This window comes from Neoarius graeffei, chromosome 23 (genome assembly GCF_027579695.1).
Source record: "Neoarius graeffei isolate fNeoGra1 chromosome 23, fNeoGra1.pri, whole genome shotgun sequence".
NCBI classification, from domain to species: Eukaryota; Metazoa; Chordata; class Actinopteri; order Siluriformes; family Ariidae; genus Neoarius; species Neoarius graeffei.
Genome location: NC_083591.1, coordinates 54,875,193 through 54,886,698, shown reverse-complemented (window position 1 = coordinate 54,886,698; position 11,506 = coordinate 54,875,193). Strand labels below are relative to the sequence as shown.

Sequence of the window (11,506 nt, the reverse complement as noted above, 5' to 3'; positions counted from 1 at the left end):
TTGCTGTGAGGCGACAGCGCTAACCACTACACCACCGTTTAACATACTGCTGCAAATATCCATCCATCCACCCACCCATTATCTGCAGCTGCTTATGGGTCATTCCACCGAATCGGTACATTTTGCGTCCCAGATAAATAAACGGCCATAAAATCATTACAATAAAAAATACATGCATAATTTTAAAGCTCAACATTAACACATCTTTTGTCACCAGCCTGAACTTAAAATTAAGGTAATTGATTATTATTTTCTAGTGTTAAATTTGTATTTTTGTTGACAAGGTGGGAATTTTGGCCTGTCCCTCACAATAAAACTTATCTTTCAAGGGGTCTTTTAAATTGTTAAATTGTGGGAAAATTATGTAATATTTACATTTCTATATTGTTCTAGAATTTAACTGTTAAGCAATGTTTTAAGCATGCATGCATGCAATCTGTACAAAATTTAAATAATTTCATCAGTGTCCCCTGATTTCAAGTCAACCCTGTTACTGACATAAATAAAACCCTGTAAAATAATGGTACATTCCAGTAGTTACATCATTTCCAGGAAGTTACATCACTCACAGGAAGAGGATTTCACCACATGAAACAGAGGTAAGTTTCAGTCTTCTTTAGTGTGAAATGTTGTTATTTCATAAGACTGTTGGGGGTGGGTACATCATACAGCATCATTCCTGTTACCACTTTGTAACCCGTTACTTAAAAAATATTTGTTATATATTAATATTTACCAAATTTACAAGTTATATCCTTTTAAACTGTATGACGTCTGCTCTTGTGACCTTGAACATTAGCTAGCTAGGGGCAAATTAGCCTGAAATCATCAACCCTGTTACTATCATTCCTGTTACTTTCCCAGAGTAAAATTTTTAAATCCTACGGTAACAGGGATGACATTAACTAGCTTTCCCTCACACACAGTTTTTAAAAGTTTATTTAGATCATTTTTTTTTAAATGTTAATAATTGATGTTATGTGCATCATTGTGTTGATACTCATATTTTTCATTGTGGGCATTTACTATAGCCTCATTTCCTAGTATGCTTCTAATATTTACTGTATGAAGAGACTATTCATGGGAAGGGGGCCCCTGATGGAGTTGGGGGTGTGTTAAAGAGAATTGCAGATGACCTAGTCAGCAAAGGCACTGACATTCCAGATGCAAGATCTTTGTTTTCAGCCCTAGTCAGAACCAACACCTCCATCAAGCTGTTTTATGTGGAAGAGGAGGATATTGACAAGTCAATGGAGGCCATGCCACCGAACATTCCACCAGTTCCCTCAACAATGCGCCTGCATCAGGTTGTGACACAGGAGAGAGGCAGCCTGATTTGCCGTGATGTCAGTTGCATGTGTGCAGCTACCATGAAGAAACTTGATTGCCAGTGCCCTGGGTCAAAGGTCTTCAACTTTCTGTCTGACCCAACTCCGAGCAAATCTACTGAGATTGATTGGCACAGTGCAGACATAATTGGGAAATGGTGTGTCGTCAGATACAACAAGGATATTTACCCAGGCATTGTCATTGCAACAGATGACACTGACATCCAGGTCAAGTGTATGCACAGCGGAGGTCCAAACAAATTCTTTTGGCCCATTCATGACGATGTCCTCTGGTACCTCTATGATGATGTACTCCACTTCATCCTAGCCCCACTACCAATCACTAGTCGGCATGTGGCAATCCAAAGAGAAATATGGCTAGATCTTACAAAGTAAAGTGTGTATGTGCGTGTGTGCGCGCGTGTGTGTGTCAACAGTTAAGTTCTGTTTCTTGTTTACAATAAAATTTCAATAATTGTTACTGCTTTATTACTGTGAAATTATAAAACAACAAATGCAGTAATGTTCTTACAAAATCATATTCATTTCTCTTTTGTCAGCCGCTAAGCTTTGTTTCTTGATCAAATTCATTGTGATCCATTTTTCTAAGTTTGAAAAGTCAATGCTTCTATAACTGTTCTGTTACTATTAAACTATAATAAAACAACAATAATTGCAGTATTTTATTTCAAGATATAAACATATAAAGTGATCGGAACAACATGTCCCATCATCCCTGTTACTTTTTCCCACCCTGTTACTTACATGTCAGTCCTGTGGCCATCATTAATTTCATAAAAATGTAAAAAACTACAATTAGAATGGCAACCCAGGTATTACCATTCCAATTAACATTAGATAACTGTTTGGAAAATGCTTTTTATCCAATACCATTCTCATAAAAATACTTTATATATATATATATATATATATATATATATATATATATATGAGGTCTACTTTTACGATATAGATTTACATGGTCATTTGAAAGATAAAATTTAATGTCTAAAAATATATTTATGATCTGAAGAAATCACAGTGAAAAGAGGGACTGATTTACTGCTCATTCATGTGTAAACTGTTACACAATATTACTTCTAAATATTTGGAACATTAACCATTTTATCCATAGTGACGAATGAATCATAAATTGAAGTAGAGAATGTCTCATAAAATAAATAAAATGGATAACCTGAGATGGCCCCATGTCATTTCTTGTCACTTTAAGATGTCTTCTTTCTGCTGATATTTTAAAAAGTGAAAAAAAAAGATTTTAAATTTAAAATTTCCTACGCTGAAAATGTACCGATTTGGTGGAATCACCCTTATCCTGTTCTACAGGGTCGCAGGCAAGCTGGAGCCTATCCCAGCTGACTATGGGCGAGAGGCGGGGTACAACCTGGACAAGTTGCCAGGTCATCGCAGGGCTAACACATAATAGAGACAACAACCATTCACACTCACATTCACACCTACGGTCAATTTAGAGCCACCAATTAGCCTAACCTGCATGCCTTTGGACTGTGGGAGAAACCGGAGCACCCGGAGGAAACCCACGCAGACAGCATACAAACTCCACACAGAAAGGCCCTCGCCGGCTGCTGGGCTTGAACCCAGGACCTTCTTGCTGTGAGGCAACAGTGCTAACCACTACACCACTGTGCCGACCTGCTGCAAATATATTTACAATAAATTATATAAATACATACATATAATAATGGGGCGGCATGGTGGTGTAGTGGTTAGCACTGTCGCCTCACAGCAAGAAGGTTCTGGGTTCGAGCCCAGCGGCCGGTGGGGGCCTTTCTGTGTGGAGTTTGTATATTATCTGCATGGGTTTCCTCCGGGTGCTCCGGTTTCCTCCACAGTTCAAAGACATGCGGTTAGGTTAATATAGGATGGCCTTGGGCTGAGGTGCCCTTGAGCGAGGCACCCAACTGCTCACCGGGCGCTGTTAGCATGGCTGCCTACTGCTCTGGGTATGTGTGTGCGCTCACTGCTCACGTGTGTGTGTGTGTGTTCACTGCTTTAGATGGGTTAATTGCAGAGAGGAATTTCACAAGTGTGTGATGAGTGAAGTTGTGCTTTCTTTCTCTCTTTCTTTCTTTAATAATAATCTTAGTTGACAAAATATGTCGCGTCCCCTTTAAGAGTGGAATCGTTAATATGGCAGGGTTGCCAGTTTCACTGTTATCCTTTCACTCAGGCACATTTTTGGAGACAAGATAAAAACAAAGTTTAATATTTTTGTTGTTGCTTTTAAAATAGTTTAAAGAGTAAATTTTATCTTAATATATATCTTCACAAATATTTTAAAATGAGCTATATGGATTTTCATGAGTGTGTTAAATAAAAACAGAGTATATGGGGATTTTGTACAATCCGGCAACACAGTTGCCAATAGAAGCTTATTCTTACAGAGGAGAAGGAGTGTGTGCGCGCGCGGCGGAAAGGGAGCTGATGAAGTTAGTATAATGGGTAAAACATCAAATAAATAAATCAATATCACGTTATATAGCAGGTACAAAGGTGTAGAAAGTCACAGACTTAATTTCAGTTTGAATTGAAATAAGTACAAGTGAGAAAACTGGGAAAGTTTCCTTGAGAAACGCTGCCGTGGATGAACTGACAGGTAGGAATCAGTGCTGATGCCTCGACAATCAGCTGTTTTTGTTTTATACTGACTTAAAAACATATTTTATCTATTATACCTACATTATAAGTGCAGGAATAGAAAAAAAGTACTTTTTTTAGGAGTAAAAATGCTGCTTCTGTTAACAGGTTCCTGTCCTGTCAAACGTTCTTGGCTCCGTTTCCATCCGCGTGCTATTGCACTAAATAGGACGTCAAAATAGTCAAACAGTATCTAGACCTAGTGCTCAGTGAGGGAGCTCGCGGTTTAGGACGTAGCCTCAGGTTTCACCTGCGCGAGCGAAGTGAAATGGCGCGAAGTCTCTCACAGGGATGAGTTAGTGGCAGAAATCTGTGCTAAAGTTAGCATTTTACACACAAATGTGTCTCCAGGAAATACTTAAATTAATATTAAAGTCCTGTTCCAGTTAATGGAGGTGCTCCAGATACATTTCAGTCTCCTAAATAGGTGTGTGTATATATAATTGTGTGTGTGTATAGGCACAGGTAATTATTTACACATTATACACAGCTAACACTCTCTTTAAACAAACCTCTAACCTGACTATTAAAGTCAAACTTCACTCTCAAACAAAGTAACTATATTTATATCACTAATATCATGATGGTAGTTCTGTGTTTTAATGATTTTTTTTTTTATTCAGGTTTGTTATATTTTTACTATTCCTGTGTGAAATTGATGGTTGTGCTGTGATGACGTCACAAGGGGAAGTTGTTCTTGCATTTACATTGGTGTTCAGTAGGGGGCACTGTGACTTGGCCTAGCGTGTCCGCCTCTTGATCCGGAGATCGCGAGTTCTACTCACGGTCGGGTCATACTATCATAAAAATGGTACCTACTGCCAAGGCATGCTGCAATAGAGACGCGAGTGAGGAGTCAAACTCTCGTGGTTACCAGAGGACCCGCCCCCCACTGTAACCCTAGCTATGTAATAGGCGAGAGGCCGAGGGCTACGGAAACGGGGATCTGCGCCGCCCTATGCGCCACATGGCATGGGAAGGACTTTGATTTTTGATTGATCAATAGGGGCAGATCATTTCAGTTACCTCAGATGTGATGTGAGATTTTGGTCGTAGTATTGAACATCCAAAGAGCTGGTTTTGTTTGATGTTGTATTAAAGAGAAATCATGAACGATGTGGAGAAACATTGGCGCAGAAGATGGACTCTGAGTCCTAGGATGCGGTTGCACCGAGTTAGGGCAGAGACTCGATTTGGGTAGTTGGCGATCTATGAGATGATGAACGTTGATGAGTGCTGTGATGTATTTCCATTTTGTAATAGTTAGACTCTCATGTCTCTGGTAACGTTTTAGATTGTTTTCAGTCTTGCAATAAAGACGTAGCATTTCGGAGATGCTCTTATCCAGAGTGACGTACAGTCTGGGGAGCTCAAAGGCGTTTCAGCCATTCCTGCTGGCCCAGGGAATCAAACCGGCAACCTTTTGAACCCAAAGCTGCTTCTCCGGCCATTAGACCATGGCTTCGCCATGACATCCATGAACAGTCTTTTTCATAAACTTCTCTCTTCCATGACTTTAGGCAGAAGTTCTTTCAGGATATTTGTGTCTTCGACCAATTGGCCAATGAAAGTGCGTGATGGTCTTCCTCAAGATCGCTTGCCTTGCCATGTCTGGGTTCCCACAGGAAGACTTGGTGTATGATTTCGTCCCTATTCCTCCAACAGTGAGCACGAAATTTGACCTTTCTTTCTGCAATCGTTGTTGTTTGAAGTAATTCATCATATAGTATCTCGTTACTGATGTATTGCTGCCATGTGATGTTTCAAACCACTCTTAACATCTTTGTATATCATATGCACCATCAAGGTTTTTTGTTCAAGGCTATACTCAGTCATGTTTATCTTTCAGTTGCTGTTGAGATCAGGAGTCGCAACTTCTCCTGAATTTTAAGCAATATGCTCTCACGTTGGTTAAATACCTCCTGTTACCATAGTAAGGACTATATAAGGGAGTATAAAGATTGGACTCTGGAACAATGGGAAAAGGTCATGAGGTCTGGTTGATGAGTCCAGATTGACCCTATTCCAGCACGATGGGCGTGTCAGGGTAAGGGGTGGGGAGTCCATGAAGTGATGCACCAATCATGCGTAGTAGCCACTGTACAAGCCTCTGGAGGCAGTGTTACGATCGGAGGTTGCTTCAATTAGTCAGGTCGAGGCTGAGGTAATGACACGGGCATAAATTTAGGGTATTTGAATTGTAGTGATGGTTCAGGGAGCACAAAGAATCATTTTCACACATGAATTAACCACCATAGGGTCCTGACCTTAACCATATTGGAAGTCCTTGGGATGCTGGAGAAGACTTTAGAGTGGTTCGACTCTGTCGTCAATACAAGATCTCGGGGAAAAATTAATGCAACTCTGGATGGAAATAAAGGATGTGATGTTGTTGAAACAATGTCATGGCGAACATGCGCCGTGATCAAAGAGAATATGTGTATTGTAAGGTTGCTTCAGATGCTGGAGGTTTGAGGGTCTCCTTCAGGTAAACTCTGTTACTTTTGGCAAAGGGCCCTGAATCGTAGCAGAAAATACATCAGCAGTGTAATTTGCTTGCCTAATACCTGGTATAAAAAGTGTCATTACCAGTCTGTGCTTGCACTCTGATGGTACAGCATGATTCACGTCTGGCCTGCAGGTAGGGCTGAATAGTGCGAGAGATTAAATGTACCTGAAGCATGGAGGTGAAGTGAGCTTTCATGCCCTCTTGCAGATATTTCTGGCGAAGTGACGCCGTGTTAGGACGAGGCCATGCCTGCCTTGGCTCGGTGCGGAGGAGGAGGAGGAGCCGCTGTTGTTGAGTTACTGATGCCCCGAGGTTCCGTATCTCGGCTGAGGTGCGATAAGCAGCCTGGCGTGTTACAGCACATCTCTCAGACGAAGCTGAAGCACTCTGACCCTCTGCTGCTCATGTACGCACATGCGGTATGGATGGAGTGAGGATGGTTTCATATATTGCTCAGTCAACTAGCTGTAGCTCTGATTATGTCTTTGAAGGTTAGTTACCAGAAAGCAGCTTCACGCACAATTACAAACAACGGTTAAAAATTTAATAACAGCACAAGCACCTTTTATTTTTTTTTCCAGACATTCTATATTAATAATACAGATTACCCTTTAGATACGTAAGGAATAAAACACTTCGGGACGTTCTCTTAGAGGGCAATAATCAACAGCGTGGTGGTGAGACGTGGCTCAATGCAAAGTGGGGTCAGCCTTACCACCCAGAAGTTGGTTATTTTCCTATAACATCCCATCCCATAGTGTATTATTCCTAGTTTAGCATAAATACGGAGGTGGGCACTTTATTAGGAACACCCCTACATCCAACTGTAGTTTTATTTCATGCAGTTCTGTAATCAGTCGGTCCCTTGCCAGCAGCACAATGCATGAAATCATGCAGATACAAATCGAGAGCTTCAGTTAATGTTCACTTCATTCAAACATCAGAACGGGAAAAACTGTGATCTCAAAGTGTCACTTTCTTTCACTGTGGCGTGGGTGTTGGTTTGAGCCAGAGGAGTATTTTTGGTTTGAGTATTTCAGAAACTGCTGATTTCCTCCTGGGATTTTCACACACAAACAACAGTCTCTAGAATTTACACAGAATGGTGCGAAAAACAAAAAAAACATCGACGGAGGTGAGTGAGCAATGACAGTTCTGCGGGTGGAAACAAACGCCTTGTTGATGAGAGGTCAGAGATCAGAAAATGGACAGATTGGTTCGAGCTGCTTTTTTTGCCAGGAAGGATATAGTAACTCGTATAATCATTCTTTACAACCATGGTGAGCAGAAAAGCATCTCAACATGCAACAGCAGAAAGAACACATTGGGTTCCGCTCCTGCAGCCAAGAACAGGGATCTTAGAATCAACAAGAAGTTCCTATTAAAGTGGCCAGTGAGTGTATGTGCTATATAGAACAAATTAATTAAATTCACACATCTTATGAGAATTTGTATGTAAATAGTGTGAACTACGATTGATAGGCTTCAGCTGTTACAAGCTCAGCGTCTGATCCCCGCTCTCTGTTTGGTGTGATGAATGATGAATCATGTAGCCTCAGGCCAGACTCTACTGCTGTCTTTCACCAAGTTCTAACTAGCAGATGAGCTCCTGATGAGGGATAACGAACAAAGAACAAGTGCTTGTGTATAACCTGCGTACAAGGACAACACAGTGAGGAAATCCTCCTTTGGGGGGAAAAATAAAATAAAAAAATCCACATGTCCGTCAGTATCCTTTTTCCATCTCAGCAACTGATGGAGTTTGTTTAGAAAAGTTTATTTCAGAGCATTAGCTTTTATTGCGTGTTGATGTGTGGAGAAACTCTGGTGCAATTCAATCGTTTGTCATTTGATAAGAGGAGTGATGATAAAAATAGAAAACATTTTGTATAAATGTTTGTATAACGTAGGATTGCTTCGGGGGAATCTCGGGCTTATTGTTAAATCATGGGCTGCGATGTCATTGTAGAGCAATTTGGCAAACCCAAGATGTTTACCCATGGTGGAGACGTCGATAGAGATAATGTAACAGAGAAGGAAATTTTTTTTCTTTTATTATTATCATAACTATGACAAAGTTGGACAGGATTAGAAATGAGTATATTAGGGACAGGACATGTAGGACGGCTTGGAGACAGAGTGAGAGCGGTGAGATTGAGATGGTTTGGACATGTACAGAGATCCAGGGTATACTGTATTGGGAAAAGAATGCTGGAGATGGAGTTGGCAGGTAGAAGGAAAAGATGAGATTTATGGATGTGGTGAAGGAGGACATGAGGATGGTTGGTGCGACAGGAGGAGATGGAGGAGCATTATGCGGTGTGGTGAGACCTAACAGGAAGATGATGATCATCATAACTGTTTGGAGTATTACTGCTGGAAAAATAAGTGTGATTTCAAGCTAATTTTTTCCGATTATCCACATTAGTGTAGGTGTACATATTTAAAGATTTAAATATAACTAGACTGCATTTCCGCAGAGAAAATGCAGTGTGCTTGCTGAGCTGTAGTAGAACAGCTAGCATGCTAACATCTATCAGGCTATCATGCTAACAGCTAGCATGCTAACAGCTAGCATGCTAGCATGCTAACATGCTAGCATGCTAACAGCTAGCATACTAGAGTGGAGGAGCTCCTTGTGACATCACTCCAAAGTTCTACCCATTCATTTCAATGGCAAGGAATTTTGCCTAAAAACGGGAATACCGAATGAATGACAAGGGGTAGTGCAACCATTTTAAGAAGCACGCCATTCCAGATCGGGCCCTACGTTTCAGCGTTGGAATGGTGTGTCTATCTTGAAAGCCCTAGGAGGAGGAGTGGATCCAAAAAACAGGTGAAACGGAATAATAATAAAAATAAAACTTAAGAAGAACAATAGTGTGCTTTTGTAAGCACACTAATTAGGGCTGAGTGATATGACGATATAATATTGATCTCATGTTGCAGTGGGTATCAATATATTTTTCTGAGATATTGTGATATCTTTTAAGTGTTTTTTTTTTTTTTAATAATTACAAATGGACTGGAAGCAGCTAATGTGATATAAAAATTTTGCACATCTCTGGAGGTTTAATTTGTAAAATGTTAATATTTTTGGATTTTTTTTTCTCCTTTTCAGTGTTAAAATGCCGAGTCAAACATTCTTTAAAAGTTAAAAGAAAAACATAAATTGTGTGTTAAGCACTGAACGAAATGGAGATTATGTTGAAAATTGACCCGACTGTAGTCTCATCTCATCTCATTATCTGTAGCCGCTTTATCCTGTTCTACAGGGTCGCAGGCAAGCTGGAGCCTATCCCAGCTGACTACGGGCGAAAGGCGGGGTACACCCTGGACAAGTCGCCAGGTCATCACAGGGCTGACACATAGACATAGACAACCATTCACACCTACGGTCAATTTAGAGTCACCAGTTAACCTAACCTGCATGTCTTTGGACTGTGGGGGAAACCGGAGCACCCGGAGGAAACCCACGCGGACACGGGGAGAACATGCAAACTCCACACAGAAAGGCCCTCGCCGGCCACGGGGCTTGAACTCGGACCTTCTTGCTGTGAGGCGACAGCGCTAACCACTACACCACCGTGCTGCCCCCGATTGTAGTAAGTGGTGCAAAATTAAAAAAAAAAAAATTCAGGTTTTCATTTGAATCATCCTTGATTTATTTCCGTATTTGTTTGTTTTTGTTTATTTTAATTTAAAGATTTTTCTAAATCTAAAAAAGCATTAATTTTTGTAGACATTAAATAAATCATTGGACGTTATAAAAAAAAAAACACACTGTTGTATCACTTGCAGTTTCTGATGAATATCGTGATGGTTATGTATTGTTCTATTGAAAAGCGTGATATTTAAAAAAAAAAATTATCGCCCACCCCCTAGTCATTGCTGAAACCACTATAGGAAGTCTGATCTGTTCGATAACTAAAACATCTTTGAATGGTAATGCAGGAAATCACTTTGATGTCGTGCCCCGTGATGAAAAGCATTAATCTACAGTACACCGACTCCACATGACTCAGTTCTTCGTTCCATGTAATGAGTGAGTAATGTTTGGATACTAATCTTTTAATAGCTGTGGATTTTCCCTGTCCTAGAGCACATGGCTCAGATAAACAATAGCGAGCCACATCTGTGATCTACAGCCTTTTGTTCATCATACAGCGGGACGTGACGACGTTCACCAAGCGGCGTGTGATTCGTGACGTGTATTGATTCAGGTGTATCGCCTCCTATTATTAACCAACTCCTCCCAGTTCAAACACCTCACCTGGCTCCGGTCCTGAGGTTCCCTGTGATTTTTATAATCAATAACTCTGACTTTTGAATACATGAGTAATAAAACTGCACAGATGAACTCTATATAATTATAGAAAGATGATGTTCTGAATGATGGCATCATTTCATAACGTTCATGCATGATTCATTTCTAAAGTAAACCTTCCTGTTTTTAGGTTACATCTCAAATATTAGAACATTCTAGAAAGTTTGTCAGCTTTTTGTGTACAGCACAGACTCCTTTGTGTTTGTTTGCTTAAATGTAGCTGTATTTTTAGCACCTTGTTTCAAGTATTCACGCGACAGCTGGGAAATATGATGATATAATATGATGTTTGTTTAATAAATTATCACAATACACTTCTACAATATGGCAGTATCTTTATCATGTTTACATTTGTTAATGATTACAAATTCAGTGGAATTTTGAAATGGCTTTTTTCTTTTCAGTGTTAGTTTATTTTTATAGGCATGAAATAGTATCAGGTCCGTCATCATAGAAGCCATTTAAAAAAAAAAAGTCAACCATACATTTTTTTTTTTTTGTGAATGATCTGTGTTTCTGTTGAGTGTTGATATGATGATGATGCTTAAACGGCATATTCTGGACCATTTTTTTTTTTTTACATGAAAGTATGTTCCTTTACACACTCATCCAGAAGGGTAATTTTGCACAAGGCCATCTGTCTACAGCAGAAAAAAATAAAATAAA

The 11,506-nt window shown here is 39.9% G+C and overlaps 1 protein-coding gene across 4 annotated transcripts in view; it reads left to right on the top strand.

Moving 5' to 3' along the window:
• The first annotated feature begins 3,743 nt into the window (after positions 1 to 3,743).
• Positions 3,744 to 11,506, top strand: part of tnk2b (tyrosine kinase, non-receptor, 2b) — a 106,342-nt gene continuing 98,579 nt past the window's right edge. The window contains exons 1-2 of one of the 4 annotated variants that reach the window (XM_060906427.1): positions 3,744 to 3,963; positions 5,525 to 5,668. The gene's annotated coding sequence lies outside the window, so the exon portion shown is untranslated. The remainder of the gene's footprint in view (positions 3,964 to 5,524; positions 5,669 to 11,506) is intronic. The other 3 variants (XM_060906426.1, XM_060906429.1, XM_060906428.1) reach the window with 3 other exon arrangements.